Source organism: Cynocephalus volans, chromosome 9 (genome assembly GCF_027409185.1).
Source record: "Cynocephalus volans isolate mCynVol1 chromosome 9, mCynVol1.pri, whole genome shotgun sequence".
In the NCBI taxonomy this organism is placed as follows: domain Eukaryota; kingdom Metazoa; phylum Chordata; class Mammalia; order Dermoptera; family Cynocephalidae; genus Cynocephalus; species Cynocephalus volans.
In genome coordinates this window covers 106,600,888-106,617,453 of record NC_084468.1, presented here as the reverse complement: position 1 = coordinate 106,617,453, position 16,566 = coordinate 106,600,888, and positions in this window count along the sequence as shown.

Below are 16,566 nucleotides of genomic sequence, written 5' to 3'. Positions count from 1 at the left end.
CTTTGTAATGAGGCTGTAATGAGGACTGGCCGCCATGTATGCCCAGAATGTGGCCAGCAAACCAGAAACGGCTGCAGTTCACCTCTCTGGGATCTGAGGTCAGGCTGGACAGAGGAGCCATGGGTGAAGCTAGCTGAGTGTTCAGGAGTCCAGACAGTGGGCTGGTGTGGCCTTTTCCATGGGACTGGAGAAAGTGACCTGGAGAAAAAGAAAGTAAAAAAGATTTTGGGCAGAAGGAAAGATCGTTCCCCCTCCCCTACCTCAGGCCTTAGGTCTTAGGCTACTCCCAGCTGGCCAGAGTCCTGGGATCCCAAACAGGACCTGCCCACCCCTGGGACAGTAGCCTGTGTATCTCAGCTACTCAGGACCTTCCCCACTAATAAACATTTGATTTTCTCAAAAAAAAAAAAAGTTACTTCGATCAAGTGCCCCCCCCACCAGTCTCTCTCTATATATGTATGTATGTGCATATATGTATGTTTATATATATATGTTAGAACTTATCAGTATGTAAGCTTAAAGGGTACTTTTGCTTGGTTTATTTATGTTGTATCTTCAAGAACATCATTTAAAAGTTCTCACCTTTCAAAATGCGGCAAGAAAAAAGCAGCTGTTCCCCCACGTTTCCTACACCCTCCATGCACAAGCCCTGCCTTCTGCTTTGAGGGCACGTCCTCTTCTGGGCAAACTCCTCATTCCCCAACACCCAGCTCAAATGTCACATCCTTTTTAAAGAATTCCATGTGTTCCAGAGGCATTATATATATATGTAATATATATATATCTTCTATCACCGTGTTTACATCTTATTGTAATTAGTTATGGGTCTGTCTCTCCAACAAGGTTAGGAACTATGCCTTAGTCACTATTCCACTTCTAGCCCTCAGCACAGTGCCTGTCACAAAGCTTTCCACAATAAATGGCTAAGGGCTGATTGTTAGAGAGGCAATGTGCAAGCTGAAAATCTGGGTTTCAGTCCACTCTGCTCCCTGTTAACTGTATGCCCTTAGACAAGTCATTTCACTCCTCAGAAATTCAGTTTCTTCACCCATAACACGCAGGTAATAATGCTTACAACTTGATAGGCAGTGTTTTCATTTTAAAACACCAGGTTATATTAGTGCCTCTTTGTGAAATGAGCTTTGGCCAACTATGGGCTAGAATATATGAAATCCATCCTTAGAGTTTTGTAGTTGAGCATAGCATAGTCCTGACAGAGGAAAATTTTATGCATTATTAATTATTTCATTATTACTATATAATATTTAATAACACTTTGCCTTAAAATATTTTTTTAAGAAATTGTATACTTCAACTCCCAGAAATATATCCAGGGGACTTTATTCAAAGCTGGAGAGAAGCCTAAGAACCACCACTTGGAGATTATTGTTCTTGGGACCTTATTAGCATTGTAGGCAGAGGCGGCCTGGTGACACTGGCTTACCTCCTCATAAGCAGGGCACTGCTACAGGAAACACTAAACCACGTTCCTGTGATTCATCTGTTCTCTGCCTGTTGCACTGGAGGCAACTCGAAACAGAAAGATCGTGGGCTCTGGGGCCAGCTCATTCACCTACTAGTGCGTGATCTTCTGCAAATTGTTTAACCTCTGAGCCTCATCTTCCTCATCTTTTAAAAATGAGAATAATAATAATAAAACCTCTCTGTCTCATAATTGTCTCGAAAATGAAAGAAGACCATATGTATAAGACTGGCACGTAGTGCATACTGCCCAATGGTAGCTGCGTTTCATTCACAGATGACAGAGCACATTTAAACATCATTCTGCTGTGTCTCCCCATGTGGTATATATCTGGCTTGCCTCCTCACTATCAGAGGCTCTGGTGCAAAGAACCATGGACTCATGTAGAAATTCTTCCAGTTTTATGAATAAGGGTATTATTACTGCCTAGTAATATTGATCATATTAATAACAACCACAAGTGAACATGTCGTACATCAGAGTGCCTGCATTTTTCTATGTACTTCGAATATTCTAACTCAACAACCCTATGAAGTTCTATTATTAACCCCACTTAACAGACTGTGGTGCAAACAGGTTAAGCACATGCCATGTCACACATTTGGTAAGTGGGGAGCCAGAATTTAAGAACCCAGACGTCCACTACCAGAGCACATCCTCTTAACCATCAGGCCTCACTGTCTGATGGCTGCTTTTGTTTTGTTCACTCACTCAATACGCGCACATTGAGCAGTCATTTTGCTCCAGGCATTGGAACTCTGAAGATGAATAAGACATGCTTCCAGTCCTCAAAGAGTTCACAATCTAGTAGGCAAGACAAACATGTAGGGCCGAGCCCGTGGCGCACTCAGGAGAGTGCAGCGCTGGGAGCCCAGCGACGCTTCTGCCGAGGGTTCGGATCCTATATAGGAATGGCCGGTGCACTCACTGGCTGAGCGACGGTCACGAAAAAGACAAAAAAAAAAAAAAAAAAAAAAAAAAGACAAATGTGTAAACAAGTGGTTTCCATGTAATGTGATAAGAACAACAGTAGAGGTTTATGTTAGGTACAGTGGAAGCACCAACGTGGCAGAACCCAATCCTCTGGTTAATTTCCTCCTGAGAAATAAAGGGGTCCCCTCGAATGAACTAAACAGGTGAACAACCTGCTGCAGAAATGGGGATCCTGCAGCTGGTGTGGCTGGTCAGATGCAGGTAACTGCTGATAAACTTAGTGTGACACCTACTCGGAGATAATTTAGGTTGTTGTTAAACACTCAGCCCATTATTTTACTACCTGGACTATCGCCTTTGTCTGGGAAAAGAAAGGTAATAAAATACTATGTGACTTAGGAGCCAGGCAGTTGCATATACATACATATATCCTTATCATCAATAAAACAGATAAACTGTGAAACAGATTCTCAATTTGTCCCATAAAAATAAAAAAAGTGCGATGGTTTAATGTTCTAAGACAAGAACTCATTTTCAGTGTCAGACTTCAAGATGTAATCTCAAGGTTTGTTCTGAGCAGGAGGAAATGAGAAAGAAATGTTTTACATTACGTTCTTCCCCTGTGAGGCCACTTTCTACGCTGAGTGCTTGCTTTCTGAGTTGTTAGGGAGAATGTGGAATGCAGCGCTCCTCCCCAGGCAGGCTGCCCACCAAGCATCTGTTTGTGCTCTCCTCATTACCACTGATGGCCTGTGGTCTCAGAGAAAAAGCTGTTGTTCCCAGAATGCCCGTCTGAAATGCACTGTGGCTTTCAACCAATACAGCACTTAGGGAATAAGAAATCAGTGTATCTACTCAGTGCCCGGGCTTTCCAGCTGCGGGAAGAAATGAGCTCACCTGGATTCCAATGTTGCACTGTGGCAAAACACACCTTCCCCCATCAAAAAATGTTGTGAATTTTAGAGAGAGTTCTTACACAGATCTCCTAGGTACCTGGGTTAGAGTGTGCAGGAAGCATTTTAAGCATTTAAAGAAGTTGTTCCAGAAGCCAATAAGAACTAATTGCAAGACTGGCGAAATTTCCTTCATTATGAAGTGATGTCTTGTGTTCTCAAAGGAGGTATTACAGAAGGATGCGATGAGGAGACTGGAAAGAGTGGGGTGGGGGGTGTCAGGGGGACACAGGACCGCTGGGGGTGGAGCTGCACAGAGAAGCTGGCTGCTGCTGTACTCACGGACGGTGAGCGTGGCACAGGGCTTTTACAGGATTTAGAACAGTGCCCCTCAACTTTTTTTTCTCTGCCCAAGAAACCTGAAAGACACAAAATATTTGTACTAAGAACAGTTGCAGGGCTGGGTATCAGAAACTCGGGGTGGGGTGGGGAAGGCAGGACAAGGAAGAGAAGGAAGAACTTGCACATTTATTCATTTATTTTTTTAAAGAAAATTTATTAACGTAAATTTATTAATTTTTTTTTACATTCTATGATGTTGTGGAGCAGTTGGGAGGGAAGGGGAGAGGGGAAAGGGGACGGAAATGGGATGGGAAGGAGGAGGAAAGAGGAGGGACCGGATTGAGGCCTGTGGCTCCCCCCTCATTCCCACAGGGGAGACCAGGGGGCTTCCAGTGGTGGCTTGGTCATTGCCGGGCTGGGAGCAGATGTCAGGGGGGTGTGGCAAAAAACCCCACCCCCACAACCCCAGCTCAGGAACCCAGGGCCCTTCCTGTAGGGGTTCAGTGGTTGTTGCTGGGGTGGTTGTGTGTGTCAGGGTTGTGTGGCTAAGGCCCTCATCCCCCATCCTCAGGACTGGTTGCGAGTGTTGGGGGGCATGGTTGACGCCCCAGCCCCCTACTTCCTGGCTTGGTAGCCCAGGGGACTTTGGGTCCTTCTAGGTGTTAAAGGTGTTCTTTGGTGAAATGAGACCTTTACTAGTTAATATCAAACTTTGTCTCTGGTTGTGGATACTTTGTCTTTTCTTTCAGTTCTGTGTTGGATTATTTGCTGTTCCCACCACTTAAACTCTACACTGGAACTAATTTGTTGTCCTTTACTTACTTCTAAAATGGTGGAACTTTCTGTGGGGACCAGCACTTGAGTTCTGAGGTTCAGGTAAATTGCTGCTTTGCTGCTGATTCCCTGGGGAAGGCTTTTTGGGCAGCTCAGGTTTTAATTGTTGACTTTATAGGAACTTCCAGCTCTGGTGAGATCTGGTGCCCCTGGGTTGTGTAGAAACTCTGGTCTGGGCCTGAGTCTTTTCATCCCCATGCAATTATACATTCCTGACCAGTCTCCTCTGAGTGGTCCTGCGCTGATAGGGGTGCAGATCAGCTGTTCTTGCTGTGCCCCAGTGTTATCCCAGGGGGCCCATCTCCCCTACCACCTGTGCTGCAAACACTTCCCATGTGATGGGCTGTGCGCCGGTCCCTTGTGATGACTCACCGGCCTCTGTTGCTCCTTTTTTTCAGTTGTTGTGGCTCCTTACTCCTATGTGGGTCCACGGGAACCCTGTTAGTGGTCTTGCTGGCCTGGAGGCCACCAAAGCCCTCTTCTGCCCTGCTGCCTCCAAGCAACTTCATCCAAAGGGCACAGCTGCAGCTTTTGCTGGCTCCTGCTCCTCCTGCTCTGTGCACTCAGCAGCTCCAGCCTGGAAGCGGCTGGGCTTTGAAACGGTTGGAGAGGTTTTTCTTTTTCTCATCGTGGCTTCTTCCATCTTCATGCACTCTGTAGGTCTGTCCTCCTCTTCCTCTGAGCTCTAGCGGTCCCAGCTTGGCTGTTGTTGGTTTTTTATAGTTGCAAATTGCTTGATTTGTGGGAGAGAGTGACGCTGGGGACTGTCTATTCTGCTGTCTTGACCAGAAGCAAGGCTCTCATATCTGAAGCAGGTTATTTCCTTGCACATTTAAATGAACTGACAAACCAGGTAAGTGGGAACCTGCCTCCCCTGCTGTGAAGAGTCACCACTAATCTGTGTGCCCCTCTCCTCTGGGACATCTCTAATTGATGCCACCACCCCTCAAAGGATGGGTTACCCTGGTTCTGATGTAGGTCATTCCTACATATCTGATGGCCTTAAGTTTGTTCTCTGGAATTTCTCAGAACATGTCTGTTATCCCTTCCCATGGGACTGTCCTTCAAATATTTGGAGTCAGGTTTCTTCTAAGACTTCTCTTTTTGAGATTAAATCTCAGCTATTTTCCTCTTGCCCATCCCGTACCCTCTCACCTCAGGACCCCACTCTGTGCTAAGTGAGAGCAGCTCATTTAAAAAACAAATCCATGATACTGCATCAGCCAGTGGTAAAAAGTTACTCTCTCATGTCTACAATCACAAAACAAGAAGAAACCTTAGAAGTCAGCTCAACCCAATTCCATATTTATACACGAAAAAAGTGGAGGCTCAGTGTTACACATTTGTTGGTGGGTAAATTAGGAGCAGAATGAAAGTTTCTGAACCCTCTGTGTAGCAGAGCATGTGCCAAGCCATGTTCCCGGGAATCATTTTAGCTGGTGGCAAGTCAAAGAGCAACCTAAGACAAAGTAACAGTTCAATAAAGAATCCAGCCTGCTGGGGGCCTTTTGTCTGTTTGAACACAAACTATGTCATTTAATTTTACAGAGCAAGTTGCTCATCCCCAAACCAGAAGGGCTTCCAAGGATATTCATTTCTTATTAGTAAGATGATGGTTTGTTATTATTGTTTTGTTGATGGAATGCTCACACACAAAAAGTGAGCTGCTTTGTCCCTTATTTTTGTTGGTGGTATTTTACCTTCAAAGATGTAATTCTTTGGAGGTGACTTGTTTCCAAAATTGAAGGACCCGTAAAGAACCAAATAAAGGGAGGGATTATATTACATACCTTCTATATCATTTATTACAAAAGAAGGAGTAAAAAAAATTCAAAACAATAATATTGGTGTGAACATTTTGCCTGGAAATACACAAAAATATCTGATTTAAAAAATAAACTTTAAATTTTAGAATAGCTTTAGATTTACAGAAAAATTGCAATGATAGTACAAAGAGTTCCATGCACCCACACCCAGATTCCCTGTCATTAACATCTTACATTAGTATGGTACATATGACATAATTAATGAGCTAATATTGATACATTAGTATTATAATGTCATTTTTCTTTTCCAGGACTTCATCTTGATACTTTATATTTAGTCTTTATGCTCCTTAGATTCCTTTTGGCTGTGACACTTTCTCATCTCAGACTTTCCTTGTTTTTGATAAGTATTGGTCAGGTATTTTGTAGAATGTCTCTCAATTGGACTTGTCTGATTTTTTTCTTCTCATGATTAGACTGGGTGTATGTGTTTTATGAAGGCAGACTGCAGAGGTAAAGCACAATTCTCCCCCAATTGCATCAGGAGTCCATGCTGTCAACGCGGCTTGTCACTGTCGATGTTGATCTCGATCGCCTGGCTGACATGGTGTTTGCTGGGGTTCCCCACCACAGTTACTCTTTTTTCCGTACTCTTTGCTCCCCTTGTGGAAATCACTACATGTAGCCCATACTAAAGGAGTGGAGAGTTACGATCCACCTCCTATGATCAATTCTGAGTTAATTTTGGGGAAATGCATATGGTCTAGGTCCAGTTTCATTTCTTTTTGCATATTACAATTGTGGTAGCACAATTGTTTGAAAATAATATCCTTTCTCCGTTGAATTGCCTTATATGATTTTGCTTTTGTCAAAAATCAGTTGACTCTATTTGTGAGGTCAGTTCATTCGATTTTGAAAGTACACTTCAAAGTGATTTTTCCCCCCAATATTTATATTCTTCTTTCCTGTTTTTCTGAAATTATAAATTTTATTCTATAATCCTTTTTCTGTTTGTTTCATGGCTGGCCAGTACACAAAGTGATTCTTGAGAAAATTTGTTGACTTTTATTTTATTTCCACTAGTTTGTGTGATTTAATTTTATTAAAATGTTTTTTGCTCTCCATATGTAGCTATCATCTTAGCCTTTGAAAGTGGCGCCTCTCGATAAAACATAAAAGAACTTCAACTTCAATATCCTCTTCCAGAGGTAAGATTAATAGAATGCAAGAATACTTCAAAAAGTTCATAGAAAGATTAGTTTTATCCTCAATTCTACTTTTCCATGAACTTTCTGAAGTGCTCTCGTGTTAGGGTGAGAGAGGGAACTTAGAAACCCTTCACTTTAACAGTATCATTTGTCCCGTGAGAAAAGCTGAGATGTGGATGAACGACTTACTCAAGGTCAAATAGGTGGTTAGTGACATATCTATATTTAGCTCAACCAATGGTCAGTGACTCATCCAGGACTCCAGCCAGGCCTCTCAGCCCACACAGCATCCTAGCTCAAACAGAGGCTTCTGCCTTTTCAAATCTCCCTCTCCAGTCGCACGAATTCATAGACATACACACTTCTTGGTGACAGTAAAAGTTGATATTACCCACAAGGGCTAACCAGAAAATTAGCCCAGAGGAAATCATTCTGAGGAGCTAGGTTGGTTAGAGCGTGGTGCTAATGAGGCAAACGCCTAAATTCTTGCATCCCAGGAGACAATTAGCTTATTTTGATCAGTAGCCAAACTGCAGCTATAAAACATCTTAACAAGCTTGCAGAGGTTTGCTTCTGGTGGCAAAAGGAACTCAGTGACAAAATGCTAGAGTTACATGTAAAATTCACTGCTGATACTGAGGCAAGAAGATGATTTTTATATCAGAAAAACAATAGTGCACCTACCCATGTGTAGGTGGGGATTATGTTAGGTGATAAGATTACTTTGTCCACAAGTAAAGAGAGATATGAGGAGATAATGGATCACTCAATAAATGGAGAGAGGATCTTAAGTATAAACTTGATATTCTGATTCCACAAAATTTCTTAAATAGATTAAATAGATTTGTAAACCTATGAATATTTAGGCCTGTATGCTAAACAATTCGATCATGTTTCCAAGTCTTTTACACAAAGCAGAAAAAATGATGTAGGACAATGAAAACTGAGTTGAGGGGTTAGTTTTTTCTTTCATTAAAATTTCTTCAGAACTACTACCATAATCATCTTGCCGGTTCTTTTTAAATATATTTGATTCCTTGAAATTTTTCATCATTGTTAAGGTCATTATAATTAATTATAAAAGCTGCAGTTTATTGAGCACCTACTGTGTGCCTAGTTCTACGCTAAGCATTTTTACACTCATTATTCTCATGCAATCCTCATAATCCTAAGAGGGAGGTCACACTATTATCTTCATTTTGTAGTGATTAAAAAATACATAACAAAACACAACCATCTTGTAGTTTACGTTCAAAAATTTTCCTGACTTGCACTTACTGCATTCCAGTCAATGTCCCTGATCACAGCTAGCTGCCCATGAGATCAAGTCCATTCATTAATTCATACCAAGGTAAGAATGATAGGAAATGTTTGATTTATCTGAATAGAAGAGACCTGGAGAAATCAAATCTAATGGCAGATTTTGCTGGCATGAAAAGATGTTGTTGGGGAATGGAGTGGGGGTGGGGCCAGGGAGGCGATTCCTGCCTTGGAGTCCACTGTCCTTTCAAATACGGTTCTTAAATGTTTACCTGGTGAGATGGCAAACCAGGTATGTGTATCTGTCAACAAGAAGAGACCTACATGTGTGGTAGAATTCTCTGTCAAAGTTCTCTACCCACAGGTGGGATAAGTGAATTAACAGTGTAAAGCTGCAGCTAAGAATCCACAGGTGGCAATTAAAATAATTAGAGAGTATCCTGGCGAAAGTTTACAAAAATAACTTAGGTGGTGGTAAATACTGAACACTATTTTTGGTCAAATTTATGTTTTATTTTTTATTTTTAGTCTACTTAAAATTAGATACATTTCTTCTCAGTCTTTCATACTCTCAGACAAACGTTACTGGGTAGCATGGATTAAAAAATATATCTCTGTGCAATTTAGGCTAAATTGGAACTCTTTTGCATTCTCATGGTTTGAAGCCATAAGAAAACAGAAAACATTTCAGTGACCAAAATAATTTTAACTGTCAGGCGCTCTACATCTCTTTAAACAAAACATTAATGGCTACTGCTGTATAAGATGCATACACTGTATAGTATTGTGATTAAAAGTGAGGGCTCTGGAGCTGAACTGCCTGAGCTCAAGTTCGAGTGCTGCCATTTATCATTTGATGATAAACGTTTATTTAACCATCTTGTACCTCAGTTTCCTAATTCAGAGAGGATAATAATAGTATTTATTTCACAGGATTGTTGTGAGAAATCAGAGTCACTTAGAACACTGGCACAAAATAAGCATTCAATAAATGTGAGTACTACTCATATTTCTTTTGGGACATATATTATACTCTATAGCTCATATGTATATTTAGCTTTAAGTAATGACGTACATTTTTAGTCTATTTTTTTCCTGAATATATTAGTCATACTTATTTAAAACGTTTTTTTGATAACTAAAATATCTGAATCAGTGTGTCTGTTTCTATATTTTTCCTCTTGGTTTTTAGTAATTATTTCTATCTCCTGGAATTCCTGGTAAATTTGGATCCAATGCCAAACATTGTATCTTAAGAATTATATAGGCTTTGGGGTAATATCTTTCTCCAAAGATGCTTCACAGCATCCTCTGCTAGGGAGCTGATCACCTTATTCCAATCAGAGACAATCAGTTTCAGGATGCATTGCAGGTTGTTGGGTTTTTTATTTTGTTTTTTAAGACTTTATTTTTTTAGGAAAGTTTTAGGTTCACAGCAAAATTGAGCAGAAAGTACAGAGATTTTCCATACACTCCCTGCCTCCCCCTGCCCCCCACAGCCTGTCCCACTATCAACATCCCCCACCAGAGTGGTACATTTGTTACAGCTGATGAACCTACATGGACACATCATCACCCCAAGTCCACAAGTTTATGTTAGGGTTTGCTCTTGGTGTTGTACATTCTATGGGCTTTGACAACTGTACTCAGGTACTTCTGAAAATTTGTGGAAAAATAGGATTAAAAGATAATCTAAATCTTTCCATGAACTTTTTGAAGACCCCTTGTATAATGACATGTATCCACCATTGTGGCATCATAAAGAATATTTTCATTGCCATAAAAATCCTCTGGCTCTACCTATTCATCCCTCCCTACCTCAAGCCCCTGGCAACTACTGATCTTTTTACTGTCTCCATAGTTTTGCCTTTTCCAGAATGTTGTATAGTGCCTTACTGTTTTTGTGAGGCTCTTTCCCATCTCTGATTCATCCCTGTCCTAGTGTTGTGAGGCTGTCGCCCAGGAAAGGAACCAAACATTTAATTAAGATTTTAACAGTCTTTATTAGCCGGCTGGCGACTGCCTCCCCTAGGTATTTTGGGAGAGCAGCAGCCAGCCTTGTTCTGGTGGAGTTTATAAAGGCAAAAACTGCATCCCTCTGGCACACGGGTTTGTCCAGGTGCACAAAGCAAGTTAGGTAGCTAGGTTACAGAAGCTAAAAGTGAGCAATTAAAGCAATCAAGCATAAAAATTTTCATTGTTTCTATGCAATGGTTTTTGTTTCTATGAGAAGGTCAGTGGTTTCTCACGCAAAGGGGTAGTCTGACAATGAGAATGGAGCAGTGCCTTCCCAAGATGGCGTTGGTATTGCTCAGGATTCTCTGCTACACTACAGAATGGCCTCCTAGAGTTCCATCTTAGGACCTGGGGTTTTCACTGTGGCCCTTCCTGGTGAGTCTTTCATGACTGCAAAAACTCTACTCTACTTTTTAGAGGCTTTCTGCTTAGTTTCTTAATATCCCGCTCTACACAACATCAGAATTTGGCAAACATTTTGGTGGGAAAACAGGTCAAGTGTTGACTCAGCTTTCCACCCACTGTTCTCACTGGGATCCCAGCCTCACAAGATTCCAATTTTTCCAGCTCCCAAAACTGTCCAAAATTCTGCTGCTTTCTCTGCTCCTTAGTAGCCCCTGCCCAAGTCTAGTGCCTGGATTCTTGGCCTCTTGCTCAATAATCAGAATTAACAAATGCCTGAAAGGGAATATCAATTGCAAAATGTCAACTCTCCTTTCCAAGTTTTCTCCTTCTCCAGAATCTTATTACTCAAGTCTGAGTTTCCTCAGCAGTTCTCCAATGCCTTTAAACAGATACCTTCCATGCCTTCAAACTCAGGATACACAAATATTTTGTGTATTTAACTAGATTTTCTAGTCATCTCAGTGAGAACACTGGCTTTCATCTCAGCTGAAAGTGGAGACACATACATTTCTGACAGATGTTTCTGTACTTCTTTGTTTATTCTGTTAAGATTAACAAATAATATAAACAGTTGAGTCAAGGAATCTACCTAATCTATTAATCACATGTTTGATTTTATGGATGATTCGTCATTCACAAGTATAAATCTGTACTTTAATTTTAGCATGTTGCTATGTTAACATATTTGGTCATTTGTTCTGTAAATACTTGTTTTATGAATTTTTATGAATTTTAAAATGAGTATCTGGTGGTCAGAATCACCATATTGTATGGTGTACATGAAATTTAACTAACCAATAGAGATGTTGCGGAAACATAACTTAATTTTTTATAACAAAACTTAATTTCGATCTTGAGCTCCCATTTTACTTGGGTGACAGAAACTTAATCTCAGTCAATTTGGGGATTTCCTTAGGGTTGTGTTTCAGTACCGAGGGGCTTACACAGTGCTTCCCATAGAGGATTCAACCACACTCCCACCTAAGAAGTAAATATTTGGCTACCAGTTCATTTCTTTTACAGACTTGCAATGAATCCTCCCATTTTCAGGATGACCAGCACCTGCTACCTGAAAACAAAACAAAAACAAAGGACACTAAAATGGCTTTTATGTAAATAATATTTACATAATCATGATAATATAAACACTGAATATTGCTCCAACCAGAAATTATAACTATTGAATGGTGGGGGAGGGAGGAGAGAGAGAGAGACAGGAAAGGTAAATCAGTATCTTCAATGATATGGAGCCAATAGGTAATATCCTAAAAAAAAAAAAGCAGCATAATAATGTTATTTAAAAATATAGAGGTCAATTCCAGAAAAAAAAGTTAAAAGAGTTGAAAAAATTTGCTTCTGGAGAATGAAAGTGGGAGCAAGTAAGGCAAGAGATGTTTATTGTAAACTTAGCAAAAAATTTTAGATTTTTCAAGTTATGAACATAAATATCTTTACTAGAATAACATTTTTAAAAGAAGTAACTACATTCTGCAGCTTGTATTTTAACTTTGTTTCATAACATTTTACTATTCAGAATTTTCAATTTTAATGTAGTCAAATTTATTAGTTTTTCTTTTATGATTTGTTCTTTGTGGTCTTAATTTCTTCATTAACATGTCAAAACAAATGTAGAGTGAAAAATTGCTAAAGAAGATGTATAGTATATGCCTAATTATATTAAATTTGAAATATATCAAGCAATGCTACCGTATTAACCCATTTCAGTTGTTTATAACAAAATACCTGGAACTGGGTAATTTGTAAAGAAACAATATTTATTGCTTACAGTTTTAGAGGTTGGGAAGTCCAAAGTCCAGGGAACACATCTGATGAGATGATTTGTTTGTTTTTTTTGGTGACTCTATTCAGTGGTTCAGGTGTCACGTGATGGATGGCAGGAAGAAAGAGAGCTTCTCATGCTCTGTCCTTTTAAAGTCCTCAGAACCAAGCCCATGACCACCACTAAACCATCAATGTATTAATCCATTTACTATGGCATTATTCTCACAATCTAATCACCTCTTCGAGGCCCCACCTTTCAATTACCCTAATAGGATTTCCCACCCTCAACAGTTGCAGTGGGGATTAAGCTTCAATTAATTTGGGGTGGGACATTCAAGCCACAGCAACTATATACAGTTTTTTAATTTTTTAAAAAGATGACTGGTAAGGGGATCTTAACCCTTGACTTGGTGTTGTCAGCACCAGGCTCTCCCAAGTGAGCCACCCGGCCATCCCTATACAGGGATCTGAGCCAGAGGCCTTGGTGTTATCAGCACCACACTCTCCCAAGTGAGCCATGGGCTGGCCCTAACTATATACTGTTTTTAATTAGATACATAAATAATAAATATATATGGGAATAACAATGCTAATACTGTTGTCTTTAATTTTATTTCTCTATTTTAAAATCTGTTTAATTAACAAAGTGTTTAATTGTAACAAGGTTTAATTGGTAACAGAGTATTCTTACTTTTCTGGAGTTTGGAATGTTTCATGGTTTTAAAAGCATGAATAGGCAACCACAAAATACTGTGGCAAAGCTTACCTAAAGATAGGTACTTGGTGCTAGGTAACCCACAGAAAGGCACCTCTAACCCAGATTAGGGGTTTGGTTAGGAAAAGTTTCCCAGGAGGGCAGTGACCTATAAGCTGCCACCTGAGGGGAACATATGGAGGGCTGGGGTGGGCCAGGGGCGGTAGAGATGTATTTCTCTAAGAAAGTAAAGGGCACTGGTGATATGTGTCAGGGTAAGATAACAAAGAACCCATAAACCAGGGTCGTGATTATGGACCTCATATTGCAGAAGAGGTGAGTCATAAAGGATGTCGATCGAGCAGCAGGCCAAGAGCGGATCCCAGAGACCAGGTAAGGAATCTGGTCCCTGCATTTAATGGGTAGACGCTCAAACTCTTTACAGAATGATGCCCCCGCCCCCCCCCCGTGCCTTTCTGCCTCACAGGGCCTGCCGTTTTGGGTTTTCCCGCCCTCCCTACCGCAGACGGAGCGCGTCCACTCGTTCCCCGTCGCTTTCCCAGCTTCGCCACGCGGGGGCGCCTGGCCGTCGACCGTCTCGGCTGCGTGTGCCGGTCGCTCCCTTTCCGCCCGGGGAGTCCCAGAGCGCCACTGTGAAGGCCTTGTCGAAACGTTTCCCCTCTAGCCTCCTTTCTATGCCCAAACCTCGTGGGATCCCTCGTGGGATCCTCCTCTGGCCTCGTGGGATCCCCGCGCGCTGGGTCACGCGCGGACCCTCTGCCCCGGCCCCGGCCTTCCGCGGGGGAGGGGGTCCCCTTCCCGCTCAGTGTCTGCTTTGTGCAGAGAGACGTCTCGACTAGGGAGGGTTGAATGTTGATTTTCTTACCCAGTCCAGCTCGAGAGAGAGGACAGGCTTTGTGCTAGGAATCAGTGGGTATTTGTCAGGGCTCCGGCGACTGAGGTTTACTTTTCTCAAAGTTTCTGAAAAATATTTGGAAGCACTGACTTTGTTGCACTTAGGGGATGTGAAAGCTCTTCCTGTCTGGTGTTCTGAATGCCCTGTTTATGCCTTCTGAAAGAGTGCTTATCCTTCCAATAGGGAAATATTTGATTTTAGTATTACATGCTATTTTTTTTAATGTTGTCTTTTTTTAGACTGAGGTAAAATTTAGGTAAAATGAAATGAACATAAGTATATAAATGAGTTTTGAAATATATATACACTCGTGTAACCATCACCCGAGTCAAGTGATAGCACCTTTTCATCACCTCCAGGAGGTTCTCTTGTTCCCATTCGTAGTCAACCTCACCATCAAAAAAGCCCCCCAAAAGCAAAAAACGAAAAAAGACTATCTGATTTTTGTCATTATAGCTTCGTTTTTCTGTTCCTGAACTTCAAGTAAATGGAATCAGAATAAATCTTCCTTGTGTCTTCCTTCTTTTGTTTAACGTGTTTTTTAGATTTTTCCATGTTGCGTTCTTTTTTACTGTTGAATAACATTCCGTTATATGAATTAACCACAGTTTATCTGTTCTCCTTTGATGGGTCCCTCAGTTGATCCTTCACACTAATTTTTAAAATGGGTAAAAACAGTGTAGAAAAGTTTAGAACTTTTCTTTATAGTGAAGAGTTTTCTTCATGAAATCGAAATTACATTCCTAGCAGGTTACTTAAAATGCCGAAATTAGATTCTCTGTCTTTATTCTGTAGATTCTGGATCTTCAAAAGGTAGAAATTTGGATGTCAAAGGAGACTGTGTCTTTAATAATTCTTTTTTTTTTTTTTTTAGTTTTAGCATTTACTTGTACATATTTGTGAGGTACGGTTGTTTCATACATGCATATACTGCACAATGACTCATGGAGGGCAGGCAGCATAGTTTTGTACCCTTAGTCCACCACCACTTCTCTCCCCACTCCGCTCCCCTCCCCTCCCTTCCTGGCCTCTGGTAACCATTATTCTATTATCTACTTGTATGAAAACCACTTAAAAATTTTTTTTTAGATTCCACATGTGAGTGAGATCATGCGGTATTTGTCTTTCTGCGCCTGACTTTCTTTGCTTAGCATGATGGTTTCCAGTTCCTATCCATGTGGCTACAAATGGCAGAATATCATTTGTTTTTATGGCTGAGTAGTACTCCATTATGGGTTTTTTTTAACCCATTCATCCACTGATGGACATTTAGGTTGGTTCCATTTCTTGGCTATTGTGAATAGTGTTGAGATAAACATGGGAGTGCAGGTGTCTTTTTGATATATTGGTTTCACTTCTTTTGGGTATATACCCAGTAGTGGGGTAGCTGGATCATAAGGCAGATCTATTTTTAGTTCTCTAAGGAACCTCCATACTGTTTTCCACAATGGCTGTACCAATTTACATTCCCACCACAGCAATGTAAGTGTCCCCTTTTCAAAGGAGACTGTATCTTGATGCTCTCTCAATTCCCATCCTGAGTCTTTAAAGCCATATTCAGTAATAATAGAATTTTGGAACTCTACCTTTGCAAATTACCTTGTGAAAATGCATTATATAATCCACTCAAAATATTCTCTAACATAATTATTCTTACTGTGTTTCAAAATGAAGCTGGAGAAATAAAAGACAGGTCATGGGTATCTTTCAAAACTCAGGTGAAGGGGCTGGCCCGTGGCTCACTCGGGAGAGTGTGGTGCTGATAACACCAAGTCAAGGGTTAAGATCCCCTTACCGGTCATCTTTAAAAAAAAAAAAAAAAAAAAAAACTCAGGTGAAGCTTGAGTTAGGAAGACTGAGACTCCTAAACTTGGAACTTGGGTTTAGTCATGTTGACCTCTATAAGTAAACTATTTGGATTAGTCATCTGTTGCTCTGTGACAAATTACCCCCAAATTTGGTAGCTTAAAACAGCAAACATTCTTCAGTTTCACAATTTCTGTGGGTCAGGAATTCAGGAGTGGATTAGCTGTG